This window comes from Cyprinus carpio, unplaced genomic scaffold (genome assembly GCF_018340385.1).
Source record: "Cyprinus carpio isolate SPL01 unplaced genomic scaffold, ASM1834038v1 S000006603, whole genome shotgun sequence".
Lineage (NCBI taxonomy): Eukaryota > Metazoa > Chordata > Actinopteri > Cypriniformes > Cyprinidae > Cyprinus > Cyprinus carpio.
This window is the reverse complement of record NW_024879248.1, coordinates 571,139-585,428: the sequence shown is the minus strand read 5'-3', so window position 1 is coordinate 585,428 and position 14,290 is coordinate 571,139. Positions and strand designations below refer to the sequence as shown.

The window sequence follows — 14,290 nt, the reverse complement described above, 5'->3', positions numbered from 1 at the left end:
TGATCGTGTTAGAATTAAATGTGTTAGCATCTGGTTGTTTCTTTTTTTTCATCCTTCACTTGGTGTTTTTTGGAAATATCCTGGGCAGAATCGTGTACTAGCGCCCTGGTCTTACCGTATAATAATGAAAAACAGGACGGATTCTAGGAGCACAAGTATAGCTCAAAGATATTTAGACTTTTTGTAAGTATAAGTCCCAAGTATAACTTGAAATGTCATTTTAAGTATATTTCTGAGGCTAGTACATATAAAGCCCATTTCTAAGTGCATAAAAAAGTCAAACTAAAAGCATACTTTCCTATTTTGACTTTAAAAAAGAAGTATATAATTAGCAACACTTGAATAAATTCTTTTTCGTGTAAGGCTAATGTATTTTACATTTTAGTTCACCTTTTGTTTTAGGTTTTTCTTTAATGTATATTATATGCAATAACTGTTTTTGTTTTAATGGTTAACATGGAGATAATGACGTGAAGGGGTAATCCAAAGGTAGAACCCCAGTTCCATAGAAGTGTGGGGACATGTTTGTAAAATGCAATAAATCAAAAATCTGTGAGTGTTGTTCATTCACTTAACTTTTATTTAAGTGACAAAAGTACAAAGATGTTTTTTCCACTGACCAACTTTCAGTGGTCTTTCTCTCTGGCTTGATACATTTTTATTTTGTAAATATTAACAAATTTGTATGTGTTTGGGCTGCAAGCATAATCCAAAAGCTTGGGGACAAAGGCCAAAGGGTGAACACTGTGTCACATCAACTGTCCTTTTAATTACAATGTTGCCATTGTTTGGGAAATTGAGGAAACTAATTATTAAAGTTTTGCAAGCAAAATTTTTGTCCAGTCTCACTTGATACAAAGGACTTCAGATGCTCACGCAGTCTGTGATTCGTCATTGGTCCTGATTCTCTTTTTCATGACTGGTCCATAACATTTTCAATTGGAAGACAGATCTGGACTGCAGTAGGCCGGTCTACAACATTCACATCTGTCACTATGAAACCACGCTGTCTGTAAGCACATGCAGAATGAGAGCTGGCATTGTCTTGATCTTATAACCCTATGGACATTCCCATGAAAGACATCATCTTAATGGCAGTATAGTCTTCTCGTAAAACTCCAATATTGCCTCCATGTCCATCGTACCTTCGGCAACATATTTCCAGTCACACATGTTCTTTGCTCTGCTCTTTGCTTCTGTCGCGACCATGAAAAGTCTGGGATTTTTCCCTTTGGACTTTTTGTCTTTTTGACAATCTGAGATGAGACTCTGGCCCAGAGAAACGGGCGGCAGCACCGCATGCATAAGAACTGATGTAAAGCTTTCTCCCTAGAGTAAACAGAGTTTCAAAGTTGCATTTCTTTCTTATGCAGCAGGGAGACTGTGTTTAAGTTGACAGCCAGTTTTCTGAAGTAACTCCTACTGAGCCCATGGGGCTATATTTAACACTGCAACATGACGGTTTTTTTCTTATGCCATGCCATCCGTGAGGGTTCATATAAGGCTCACGCCACAGTCACTGCGGGTTTTCCTGTGAATTTCCTCCCTGTGATTGTCTTAACACTCTTTTCACAGCTACATACGCTACACGTCCATAGTAGGTGTTGGTGGACCCTTAAGCCTTAAAATTCCTTGCCAATTTTGCCTGTTGTCTGAAACCGTTGACTTTTTGATTGTTGTCCTGGTGACACACTCTGTCCTTGTGGTGAAATGCAAATTGTGTAACACACTGCCACCCGTTTCCAACCGAATTACCCGGTAACACTGTGTACAGGGAACTTGTTTTTCCCCAGGCAAAACTTATTTTCCCCCAAACGACCCCTGTGCTTTCATGCGTTTCCACCGCAGTCCTCATCCCCCCCCCAGCCTACCGGGAAGCTTAGGGCCACATATCGTCCATGGTGGACCCCCATAGGGCCCCACTGCACGTGGGGTTTCTCAATACAAAGACGCAAATTTCAGACTGGCATTTCTCCCGGTAGTTCAAGTTCGGACTTTGCGCATTAAACCAGGTGAATGTTTGGTGTGTCGCGATCGACGCATAATCCGTGTAATTCTGCAAAACAGCAGGCGCTTACTGGTGATCTAACATCCGGAGTTTGATTTGCCCCAATCTGCCTTGGCCCTCACTGTAGATTTACCACTGAAACGAACCATACTGATTATCCCGCAACATAACAACCTGCCTCCCCTTTCATGTTTTCATTCTAAAGCCATAATAATAGCAGCCGCAGGATTCATATTGTATACATGTGTACTGTGTTATGTTTTGATTAGGGAACTGTGACTGTTATATGTAGCACCATTACAATGAAAACTCCTTCCCAAATATTATATCAATTGCCTCTTTTTATTTGTCAGTTTGTCACACATATAGATAAATTGAATACAGACCAAAGTGGTTTACCTGCGTTAAAAGGCCAGACCTCAGAGGCCAGCGGCAAAGTGTCAGAAGGTCCCTAGCGAGTTGATGAGTTGCTCGAGGTGGAGTTACATGAAACACATGAGCTCCGCGTGTGGATCGCCGTTTTGTGAGCTGATGACCGTCTCTGTACGGATAATTTAGCGCGTCGAACATATTGTGTGTGTAATATTCGTGCCGAGATCTGTCTTTTATGCAAATAAACCAGTGTTACAGAGTTTGGTTGAGTTATGTACATCCCACTACATTCTCACCTGAAAGTACTGTTTAAAACTTGATCTGTTTGCATGTGTACATCCCTGTAACACAGCTAATATTAGAAAATTGTATCCAAATAATACTGGTGGTGAAAATGACACAATGAATGCTGTAGTTAACTCAAACCAATCAGCATGCTCAGCACCCAAGTTCCCCTATCTCCACAAAGTGGTCCGGATACCTTTGATTACCAAAAGTACTACCAGAGAATGGTCTAGACGGGCTGTCTGGTTTGAGATGTTACCTTGATATCCAGCAACGGACTTTTATGACGGGGCATTTTTTTACGCGGAACTTTATTTAGATCCTGGTTCCTGTGGTGGAAACACACCTGGAGTCACCAGCCCCAAAGTTCCCCTAGTTCCCCTCTGCGTTAAAGTTTCCAGTGGTGGAACGCCGGGCTAAAAGTGATGAGCCCATGAATCCAGCTTTTGACTTGCAAAGACTGAGATGCACCTTATAACCCCAAAACATCATCACCTGACCTATTTTACCCATTTCAAACTGCTCACTGTCAACTGTTTTCAAAACAACCAGTTTAACCCGTGCGATATTCACTGTAACCCTTTTCCAATTTTTTATGTGTGCCTACTGTCCCAAACTTTTTTGGAATGTGGTAGCAGCTCGGTCAAAAGATAACACAAATACATTCACCGCGTCCTGGTCACATGTGAAAAAACTTCTGGAAAATCTTTGTCTTTGTAGCTTTTCTGTGGCTTGGTTGTCAGACTCCCGTTACAACACAAAAATCTCACTGGATTATTTCCGATTAACGGGGCTCAAATGAATGTTTGAAATTGTTGCACTCAAGGGAAAAAAAAAGTTGGTGTAAATTTGTAACGGATATCCCCTTCTACACACACAGACAGAAAAAAGATTAGATTACTATTATCTGAATTCTGTTTTTAAAACAATTGTTTTGGTGAAAATACTAATGGTTTTTAAAATACTGATTTATTCCTCTAAATACAGTACTCTGGGCTGTTGACTCTGGAGTTGTAACTGGACATATCTTCTGACGTAGGGAATCACTATTGAAACAAATTTAAAAAAAAATGTTCCCAATGATTTTTATTTAACTCCAATGACAGCAATTTCTTTTTAAGGCGATGCTCCTCTCACCCTGTAGCCTTTCGGCTTGGTGTGGAAGCGGGGCGTTTAACCCCCAGCACGCGGCTGTATCCATTGAAGGAGTTTGAGGCGTGTCCTCCAGTGGGCCCCCTGACACCTACTGGCAGCCATTCCACCACTTCCCCCCGGATGGAGGGGTTGGGTGTTCAAGGACATGGAACCACCGCCCACACCCACCACCACCTCCTTCCTCTCGTAGAGGAGGAGAAGACAAGAGTAGGAGGAAGGGCGCGCGGTGGAGGGGGGTGCCTGCCGGGATGGCCTGCACAGGGGTCCCCCAGAGGGGTGGGGAGTGGGGGGAGCCCTGTTTGCGGGGTGACCATGCGGACACATGGGACACAAGTGTTAGGGATATGATGGTCTTAGTGACAGACTTCCAGGGACAGAAGGAGCAGTGGAAGAAGAAGCGACGGGTACTGGGGGATCAGGTGAGCGGAGAGGGGGAGGGCGCAGGGAGACCGGATGGATTTCTTGTCTGTCATGTGGGATTCCTCTTCCATTTCTGGACTTCATAGACTGCAGTTTTTTTTTTTTTTTTTTGGGGACGGGCCGCAGGGCTGCTTTTGTATGGGTAGGGTTCTGGTTTTTTTGCGTCAGGACGCGGGGTTTTTGACAAACACCGGGCATGTGGTGGAACTTTTCCCTGCTTTGGGGTCTTTGGACTGGGTGGTGGAGGAAGCAGAGGTGACTTCAGTTTGGCTGAAATGTGAAAAACTGGGCTCGTGACAGGTAGGAAGAGAAAGGGGACAGAAAGGGCTGGAGAGGGAAAGAGGAACTGGAGCAGATGGACACAGCAAATGGTCCATGCAGCCGTTAATTGAAGATCCTTCTTTTTTTCTCCCTCCCTTTTTATTCTATGGTATAAGTGATTATTAACATTACAATTAAACTGAGAAGAGTTAGGAAAATGATGCAAAGCTTTTGCGAGATGCAAGTGAAATCTAGTATCAGTTAGTAATGATTGTATAGGTTCATTAAATTTTAGTGTGCAGACATGGCAAGTCACAAAACAAAGACTCTTGAAAAAAAAAAAAAAACATTTGTGGTGTGAAGGTGTGCTTTGGTGTGGATTAATGACCAGTCATGAGGACAGTATGGAGATAGATGAACATAAAAAGACGCAACTGAATCTCCCGGGTTCAGTTTGGCACCCCGATTCATAGGCACAATATCGCCAAAAACAAGCTATGTGTCCACCAACGAGCCTATTCACAGATCCTGGTAAAATGGTGAGCTCACTACATAGGTTACGTATTATCAAAAAAACAAAAAACTGTCTTATGTCCAATATTGTAGTTAAAGGTCGTGACGAGTCCACTTACCCCTCGGGGGCCGGCTGAGGGGGACTGGATGGATGGCCCGGTTTGAAGCTCCACTAACTGACAGAATGCGAGACCTGTCAGAACAACCCCAACAATGACATATCCTGTTCAAAACATCCCGTGTCATAGTCTTCATATGGATTATGTTCATCTATCTCTACACTAATACACAACCTCTAGTGTGAGTAAAAGTCCTTAGTAGGGAATTTACTACCCCCCCGCCCACCAAACTTCATCAGTTCTGTTCCTGTTATCCTGCCCATGCCTCTAAACTCTGTGTTTTCTGGATATATATTTTTTGATCATTTGGATTGGATCAGTATTATGAAATTTAGGATATAGTATTTAACATGGTATTGCAGCAATGCAAACCGCACACGTTCACATGTTTGGAATATCTAGAGACGGGGGCCAGCAATGGCTGTGCAGTTCACAAGGAGTCGATGGTGACTTTGTGTCGCCTAGCTAGATGTGAAGATTAAAAACTCTTTTTGGTTCGTTGTCGTCCATCTGATACACTCAAGTCTTATCTTAATCAAACATATCATCATTTGGCTAGCTTTTTTACGTGGTTAGCAAAAACCCACCATGAAAGAAAATAAGATAATACCACGCGTGGTTTTTCCCAAGCTCTATGATGCCTACAACGTAATACATACATTTGATTTCCAGTTTCCTTCCTTTAATTTTGTATTCATTAGCTCTTCACTATAGATAAATCACACATTATTTTAATACATGTGAATTGCTCTCAGATGAAGAATGTTTTTTCACTTGGCTAGTACTTCCTGTTTGTACAAAATAAACAAAAAACCTGTTTGTGTATCATGTAAAATTCCTTTTCCCACTATGCACGTGCTTCCATGATTATTGATCAATTAGAAATATTGGCATACAAACATTTCTTTTTTCAATTAAATTATGAGCCGTCAAACAAAGCTTTTTTGGGAATATAGTTCCATCGTATAATGAGTCTAGCTTATGTAGAAAAAAATATAATGCACTTAATTCGAGTGCATGGTTGTAAAGTGTGCAATCTCATTTATTGGTAAAACATATTTCGTGCTAAAACTAAGCCAATCACAAAACAACAAACGAAAGTAACCAAGTTTGCCAGGTCACTCAGTGAATTTACCCATTTTTTATCTGCATTTTTTGAAAGGCACTTGAAGTTGACCAGAGGACAAAGTAGTGGAACATCAAGCTTGACTTTCGTTCAGATGATTAGGTTTAGTACAAAGTTTATCAAACAGTTGGCATAGTACCTGTTCTGGCTATGTGCAGAGGTATTCCACATCGTGCCATCGTGCGGGTTAGGTGTTGGAGAATGCCCTGCTCTGTCCCACTCAGTACCAAAAAAGATCCAGACTCTTTCTCTCCGAAGTTAATCCGGCCGACATCGCGCCCATGACGGGTCAACATGGGCCGAGTCCACCCGCTACACGGTGGTGTGTGACCTCTGATCACACTTAATCCACCAACAATACACACACACAACCCACTGTAACACCAAACATCTTACTGTTGGCTCCTTCATGTAACAAGACACATTAGCAAACCTTCACTATAATCCAGTTGATGGAACTCTAAGGTTTGTTTTTATATATATAATAATATATATATATATTATATATATATATAGTAACTTAGTATATTATAAATATGTGAACCTGCACAGCCTATTATCTGTATTACAGTGGTTAGAAGGGAAATTGCAGCATAGGAAAAGCTGAAAAAGAAGTCCTTTTCAATGTACTTGTGAGAGAGAGACAGAAATGCCTGTCTAAGCAATAGGGTCAATTGTACCTGGATACAGCGTGCTATATGAGAGTATGAATTCATGGCAGTGATAGTGTGAAATGATGGACCTATAACACATTAGGGTTTTGTCACATTTCTAGTCAATCTGATTGGCAAATATTGTTCCTCAAATGAGTTGGCTTCAACGCTTCTGTCAGATGGTGCACTGTGATACAATAAACCACCCCCCTTGACCATCCATACTACGTTTGTTGCAGCTTCGATTTTTCGCATAGACAACAAAGGGACTAAAATTAACATTTAAACTAAAGTTGTAGCAAAAACTATAGTTTAATAATTATAAGCTTTTCTTCTCACAAAATGTCTCCAAACTCATCTAAAGAGCCAGCAAAATAAATTATTTCAATGACAAAAAAAGTGTACGGATGTGAGTGAAAAAAAAAAAAAACTATTTTTAAAAAATCAATTCTCTCTTCATTTTGATGTTGTACCTGAATACCGTACTGTAAAGGGAACTCCCAAACTCTCTTTAGTCAGCTTTTCAGTTGAAACTGTGGCTAGTCCCACTTTACATTCAACTATTGTGTGATTCAATGTGAATAATAGTAAAGTAATAATAACCATTATTTTTTTACTTATTTGACTTATTATTGTTTGGGACTTGCTTCTATTTTTTAAATTATTTCAATGTATTTCTCTGGTGTTAATATATTTTCCATCCTAATTTTTCTTACTTTCAACATGTTAAAACCCTCAAGCTTTTGCTAAAAATGCTTGTAATGTTCTAACATTTACATAAATGGAAAAAAAAAACTGTTGCTTGTTCTCATGCGACTTTTTGATTTGTTTTTAAAGTGGACATTTATTTTCATTAATTTCAATTAATTTGTGTAGCCCTATCAGGGAGAGACCGTACCCTCACCCAAAATATCACGCCTCTTATCATAAACAAAAATGTATGACAAGGTGAGCTGTACATGTGAAAAATAAAAACTGTCAAAACCCAATAGATCATTGTTGGCTACTCACATGCCAGCATGGGGACTCACGTTCGGATACTCACTGTTGTATTCCTTGTTCCATACATCTAAACATGATACCATCCCTTTTTCTTCCCCTTAAAATCACATGACTACACCGTGAGTTCCTACACTCGCCACGCAATCGGAACCCTACCGGTTGGATGAGACACACCACATGCTACGACTTCCTCGACCCTGCTTATCCTAGACCTAACTGATTCCCACTTTGCATTCTCACACCTGGACGCCCACCTAGTCTCTTCTCTAGTTCTCTCGCTCTGTGGGTCACCTGATCGTTTTGTTTGAATGTTGGCGGACACACACGCTCCTCAATATTGTTTACCTTTACAAATCACAACCCCCTCTGACGTTTGCCTTAGAGGCCCCTTTAATAAATCATGTCTTACTTTCATGCCTAAGCAGACCAGTGTGCTTTCTAGGGTTACCTGACTATTTCATCATTGTGTTTCGCTGACTAGCTTTTGAACATTACAGCAACACACCCACAGTCCTGCCAACGTCACAAAGCTCACTACACCAACATCCATTCTGGGTGGCTGTAAGATGGTCATGTCTTTCAGTAAGCTAGCGGGTGGCGCCTTTTCTGTCAACAGAAGATAGTAGATTCAACTTCTCTCCTTGTTTTTCTCTCTGAAAGGGAGAAAGCAATCAGAGTCCCGAAGGACTAAACTGACTTTCATTGTATTGACAGAAGCATTCTTCAAAATATCTTCTTTTGGGTTCCACAGAAAAAGCAAGTCATACTATGAGGTGGAGTGGGGTAAAATCTTTTTTTTTTTTTTTTTGAGAGTGAACCATCCCTTAAATGGTCAGTTGTATCTTGTTTTGAAGTATAAATTCTTGAAATTCTTGAGTTTGTGCACACAATATTCGTTTCTGAATTACAGCCTGAGATGTGTTTGGAGCACACAAGACAGACGTTTCAGACTCACTCTTCACACTGCAGGTCTCTTGGTGAGCTTGACACGGGTCCCTCTGAGGCAGCCCAGGGAGTGCATGCTCTCCAGAACATCAGGGTCCAGACAGCTGTAAGAGACAGAATCCTCTTCACACACACACGCCTCGGGGTGGTGGCTGCTCTGGACACGGCTCGTTCCTGCCACCCTCTGAGACAGAAAGACACAATACACACAAGCAAATCAGTGTGGAGTGCACATTGTGGGCATTACATGCAACAACATAAAATAAAATCCACTTTTATTGGAATAGTTCTGTGTAACACAGAAGGTGAATTTTTGCACTGCACAGTGACCCTGTCTGTCAAGTTCCAAAAAAAGACAAAGAAACACCATGAAAGTGGTTCTTATGATGCGTAGGCTATAATCCAGGTCCTCAGGTGACATATGATAGCTTTGTGTGAAGAGTACAACCCAAGTTGAAGTTATTTCTCCTCATACATATAACACAAGCCATTATGTTAATGACGTTTGATCATAAGACGTTTGAGAACCCGTGACATTTGATGATGTTGATGATGATATAGTTGGCTAAAACTCTAGACATGGTGGCAAGATTTTTCTTTAAAAGCAACATTCAGCTCTGATTGTTGAACAAAACAAGCTTGACAGGCTTTTTGGAGCTTGACAGACATACTATAAACTGTTGATGTATGAAAAAGTGCTGCTCAAATGTTTTATCAAATTCTCCTTTTGTGATAACAGCATACAGTGTTTGAAAAAATGCATGACATCCATGATGAACAATTTTCTTTTTTGAACTATTTAAGGGTACCTCACATGATACTTACTGATACCAAGGGTGCTTTTGTATTTCTTCCAACTGAGGAAAAGAAAACACAAGAATTATCATAAACATTCCTTGGAAATACACTAAGATAATACTTTTATTCAGGAAGGATGCATTTAAATTGATTAAAAAGGGACAGTAAAGATATTTATAATGAATTTAATTGATGTATACATTTTTTTTAAATGATGTTCTTTTAAATAAAAAATGTATCACAGTTTCCCACAAAAATACTAAGAAGTACAACTGTACATATTTTTTACAACAATATAAGAATTTTTTTTTAAACACCAAATCAGCATATAAGAATGATTTCTAAAAGATTATGTGACACTGAAGACTGGAGTAATGACATTTTAATAAATTACCATTATAAAATAGAAAGAAAAACAATTATTTTTAAATTGTAATATGTTATGTAATATGCTATATGTAATATAATATATTCACTGTATTATTGATCAAATAAATGCAGCCTCTTAATAACCCCAACACTTTGAACGGTAGTGGTACATGCAATTTCTATATAAACAGAAGTGCATTGCGTGCCAGTGTTGCATACCGTGAAACGTTTTTCTCAGGGTTGACCTCAATCATGCCACGGAGGGAGAGACCTGGCAGTCTGGAGGAATGAAGTGAGGCATATGAAATACTCCACTCTTCACCTTCTCCAACAGCTGACGCAGGTTATCATGGTCAAAGGGCAACGCTCCCTGTGAGGTGATATGTTACAATTCACACACATTTCTGAGTGCAACTGACTGCAAAGTCTGCAATATGCACACAGTCAATGGCAAATTTTAGACATAAAACATGTATTTTCCAGCCATTTAATTTTTAATAAGGCATGCAAGGAAGATATTAAAAGTGGGTGGAATTTCGGAAATGACAAAAAAAAGATGCAGCAAGCTTCTTACCCCCAACAGAGCAAAGAGAGATAACCCACAGCTCCACACATCTGCCCGACGTCCATCATATTTCTCTCCCTGTGAATAAAAAAAAAAACACTAAGTACCGATAAGCACCGGCTGTTTTTGTACAATATGAATCTATGAGACTTATACGTTAAAAACATATGGTGCTTTTGCTCTAAGAGCTTTGTCCTTACCCTGATGACCCTCAGGACATGCATAATGGGGTGATCTGCAGATACATAATAGAGAGCATTAATATTTCATCTTCATTAATACAGTATTAAAAGCACAAAAACACAAACTACTGACCCACAGCTGGTCTCCAGTAGACTGTCCCCAACCTGTAGGGAGGCCATGCCAAAGTCAGCAATCCTGATATTATTCTTCTCATCCAGCAGGAGGTTTTCAGGCTTAAGATCTCTGTGACTAAACAAAAAAATGTAATGACAACATTGTAATATATTTTTGTGTATTGTAATATTTTTCCATATGTATAGGAAAACCATAATTATTTTACAGAGTGAGAATAACCTATTTTGTGTTGCATACCCTTGCAGAACACGTAACAAGAATAAATCACAAGTTTTGTAACACATTTACACATGCTTCACTTTTTTTTCATCTATCATCACTACCGTTCAACAGTTTTTTTTGGGTTGGTAAGATTTGTTAAATGTTTTGGGAAAAAGTCTCTTAACATGCTCAACACTGCTGCATTTTATTTGATCAACAATACAGTAGAAACAGTAATATTTAGAAATATGATTACAAATGAAATTTGAATCTATTCTAAAATGTAATTTATTCTTATGATGGCAAAGCTGAATTTTCAGCATCATTGCTCCAGTCTTCAGTGCCACATGACCTTCAGAAATCATTCAAATATGCTGATTTACTGCTCAAGAAACATTTCTTATCAATGTTGAAAACAGTTGTGCTGGTTGTGCAAGTCAGCTTGGGCTTCATAACTTGGCCGCAAGTTGTCATCCCAACTCACATCCACATAATCTACAGAATGCTGATTATGGCACAAATATTATGAAAAAAATGTGCCTGTAAAAAGAATCTGTGTGTGCCGCACATTAAATAGAAAAAAGTAAAAAGAGACATCTACCATATAGAGTGACTGTGACAGAAGTCCAGAGCAGATATGATTTGTCTGAAGAACTTTCTAGCCTCTTTAGGGGTCAATCTGCCTTTCTTTACCAGGTAGTCAACAGCTCCCCACCAGATACATGTTCCAGCACTAGATACCTGAGAGAATGAGAAAGACATTTATGAAACAAATGCACAGAGATAGATGCACATGAAATGGTACACACAAGCACACCTCCAGAGAATGCAAGAGTGTAATAATAAGTCTAGACAAGACGAGACAAGGCCAGACATGCTTCAGATGTGGGGAGAAACAGAGCAGTACTACAGATATTTGTTATTCTCTCGTACACATCATGCAGTTTTAGGACATGAGGGTGCTCTATTAGTTTAAGAATAGCTATCTCTCTCTCCACCTGCAGAAACGGGGAGAGCGAGGAACACTGAATGAGAGTTGAATAGGGAAAAGGAACAACTTTGATGAAGGAAATAACCGAGCAAAGATGATCACTTTCAATTAGAAGTGAATTAATATAGTCAATATATTAACAAGAGTCTGACAATCAGACAGTAGACACAGACAAAAATGGCTTAGCAGGAAGAGTCTTGCATTTCTTTAGCACAGAACATTAGGGCAGATGCAGCAAATACTGTGGTTAATAAAGCAGTTGGAGTTATGCAGCTGCTGTGCTATTGAAGAGTTACTGTAAATAAGAAAATGCTGCGTAAGCAGGAGGTGACTGAGGAAAACTTGTAGAATTTTTAGACATTTCCGTTGTAAATTCATAGTACGCAAAACTTACTTTCATAAGAACAGACTCTGATAGCTTTTTTCTCTGTTAACTATCTTTATGGCCACCTTCTGTCCTGTGATACAATGAACTCCTAACTTCACCAGACCTGCAAGAGGAACACAGATGGTCATTCTTCACAGAAGCATTTTAAAAGTGGACAACATTAAAATCCAGATGAGACGTGCTTGTAAAAACTGAAAAGCAGACAGCATATGTCTGCAACATTCAGACAGCACAATTTTAGGTAATCAATTCCCATTTACAAACCATTACACCTGAAAAATGCAGCACTACCAAAAACACTACTGACTTACGCACAGTCCAAAAAATAGCATAAAAACACCAGTACATACTGCTCATATAGACAGTCTCATAAATCGTCTACTTCTTAATGTATGTAGATCTATATCATTCTTGTGAACATTCATATCCTATTTACAATGTACTAACAAACAGGATCTTAGTGGCCTTTGCATTCAGACCAGATCGGTTGCAAGCCATTATTATACCTTAAAACTAACTAGTATCTAGGTGTACATGACATTTGTTAATTAGGCTACTAGCAATCTAATAGTGATAGGAATTATTTTACATTTTACTTTTTACACTAGTATACTACAGATACTCATTAGTCGCTTTACCTGTTTCATTCTTACTGTAACAAACTGCAATTTGTTGCAAATTCATCTTATAGTTACTAGTATCAAGTCAAGTTTTCCTAGTACTTAATGATTACAACGACCGCGTATGTATTTAAGTTGTTACTTGTTTAATTGAACTAAAGTAGCAGACTACAGTAGTCATTACCTACAACACCTACAGCCTACAAAAAAAAGAGTAACTGTATCTAGGGAAAAAATAAATGTTACAACAGTTTGTAGTTGCTAGTTTTCATAATATCAAATAAAACTGCGAGAACAGATATAACTATTGGAAAAGTAACTGGTAAGAACCTATTGAACAGTTACTTGTAAAACCCTAATAGGTTCCAGCTACAATGGAAAGTGACAAGTTGAACCACAGATTCAAGTAACAATGACTTGTCTCTAATGGGATAGCAAAAGAGTAGCCTACTAGCAACCTTAAATAATTAAATAGATAGGCCAAGGAAAAGTACTAGCATCTAATGTACGTTAGTAAGAAACTGAGTCACTATTAGACAACAAATACAAGTACTAGTAACATATATATTAAGAAATAAAAAAAAAAACAGCTTGTAATCCCATTCAAGTTTCGAAACAGCACGAAATGAATCACTGCCACTCATGACTCAAAACGCCAGAAAGATGAAATAATCTTCCTTCATCAAACGCTGCCCTTACAACTGTCACTTGCCTGCGCGTGCCCTCATTACATTTCATCAGCTGAAAGCACCCACGTTATTGCCGAACCAGCCTTTCAATAGATTAGGCTACTTCTTTAATGAGACGCGCGAAGTAGAGCAGAATTTATTCTAATGCATTCACCAAAGAGGAAATGCTCTTACCTGTCTGGCCCTTCCCCCAGCGTCTTCTCCAGTCGGTAGGGCCCGACGTACTGAGCTCTGCCTGACTCCCAGACAACTCCTTGCTGGACATTTCGTTCGACCGCGGTTTCGTGTCTCAATATAAAGGGGGGGTATCAGTGTATTCTCACAATGTATCCACTGGCGTCTGTCCTGCTCACGCAATAGCTCCGCCGTACAGACATCACAGACGGTGAGCGATGACACAGGGATGCTGAGGCGTGCTGTCAGTGCCGTGGCCTACTCCCAAACATCTGCCGTGACTCCTTAAACTTCGTGGAAACGGATCGGTAAACATGT

General features: G+C 39.5%; 1 pseudogene; it reads right to left on the bottom strand.

Annotated features, from left to right (window-relative positions):
- Window positions 1-3,634: 3,634 nt before the first annotated feature.
- Window positions 3,635-14,095, bottom strand: LOC109099747 (annotated as a pseudogene).
- Window positions 14,096-14,290: the final 195 nt, after the last annotated feature.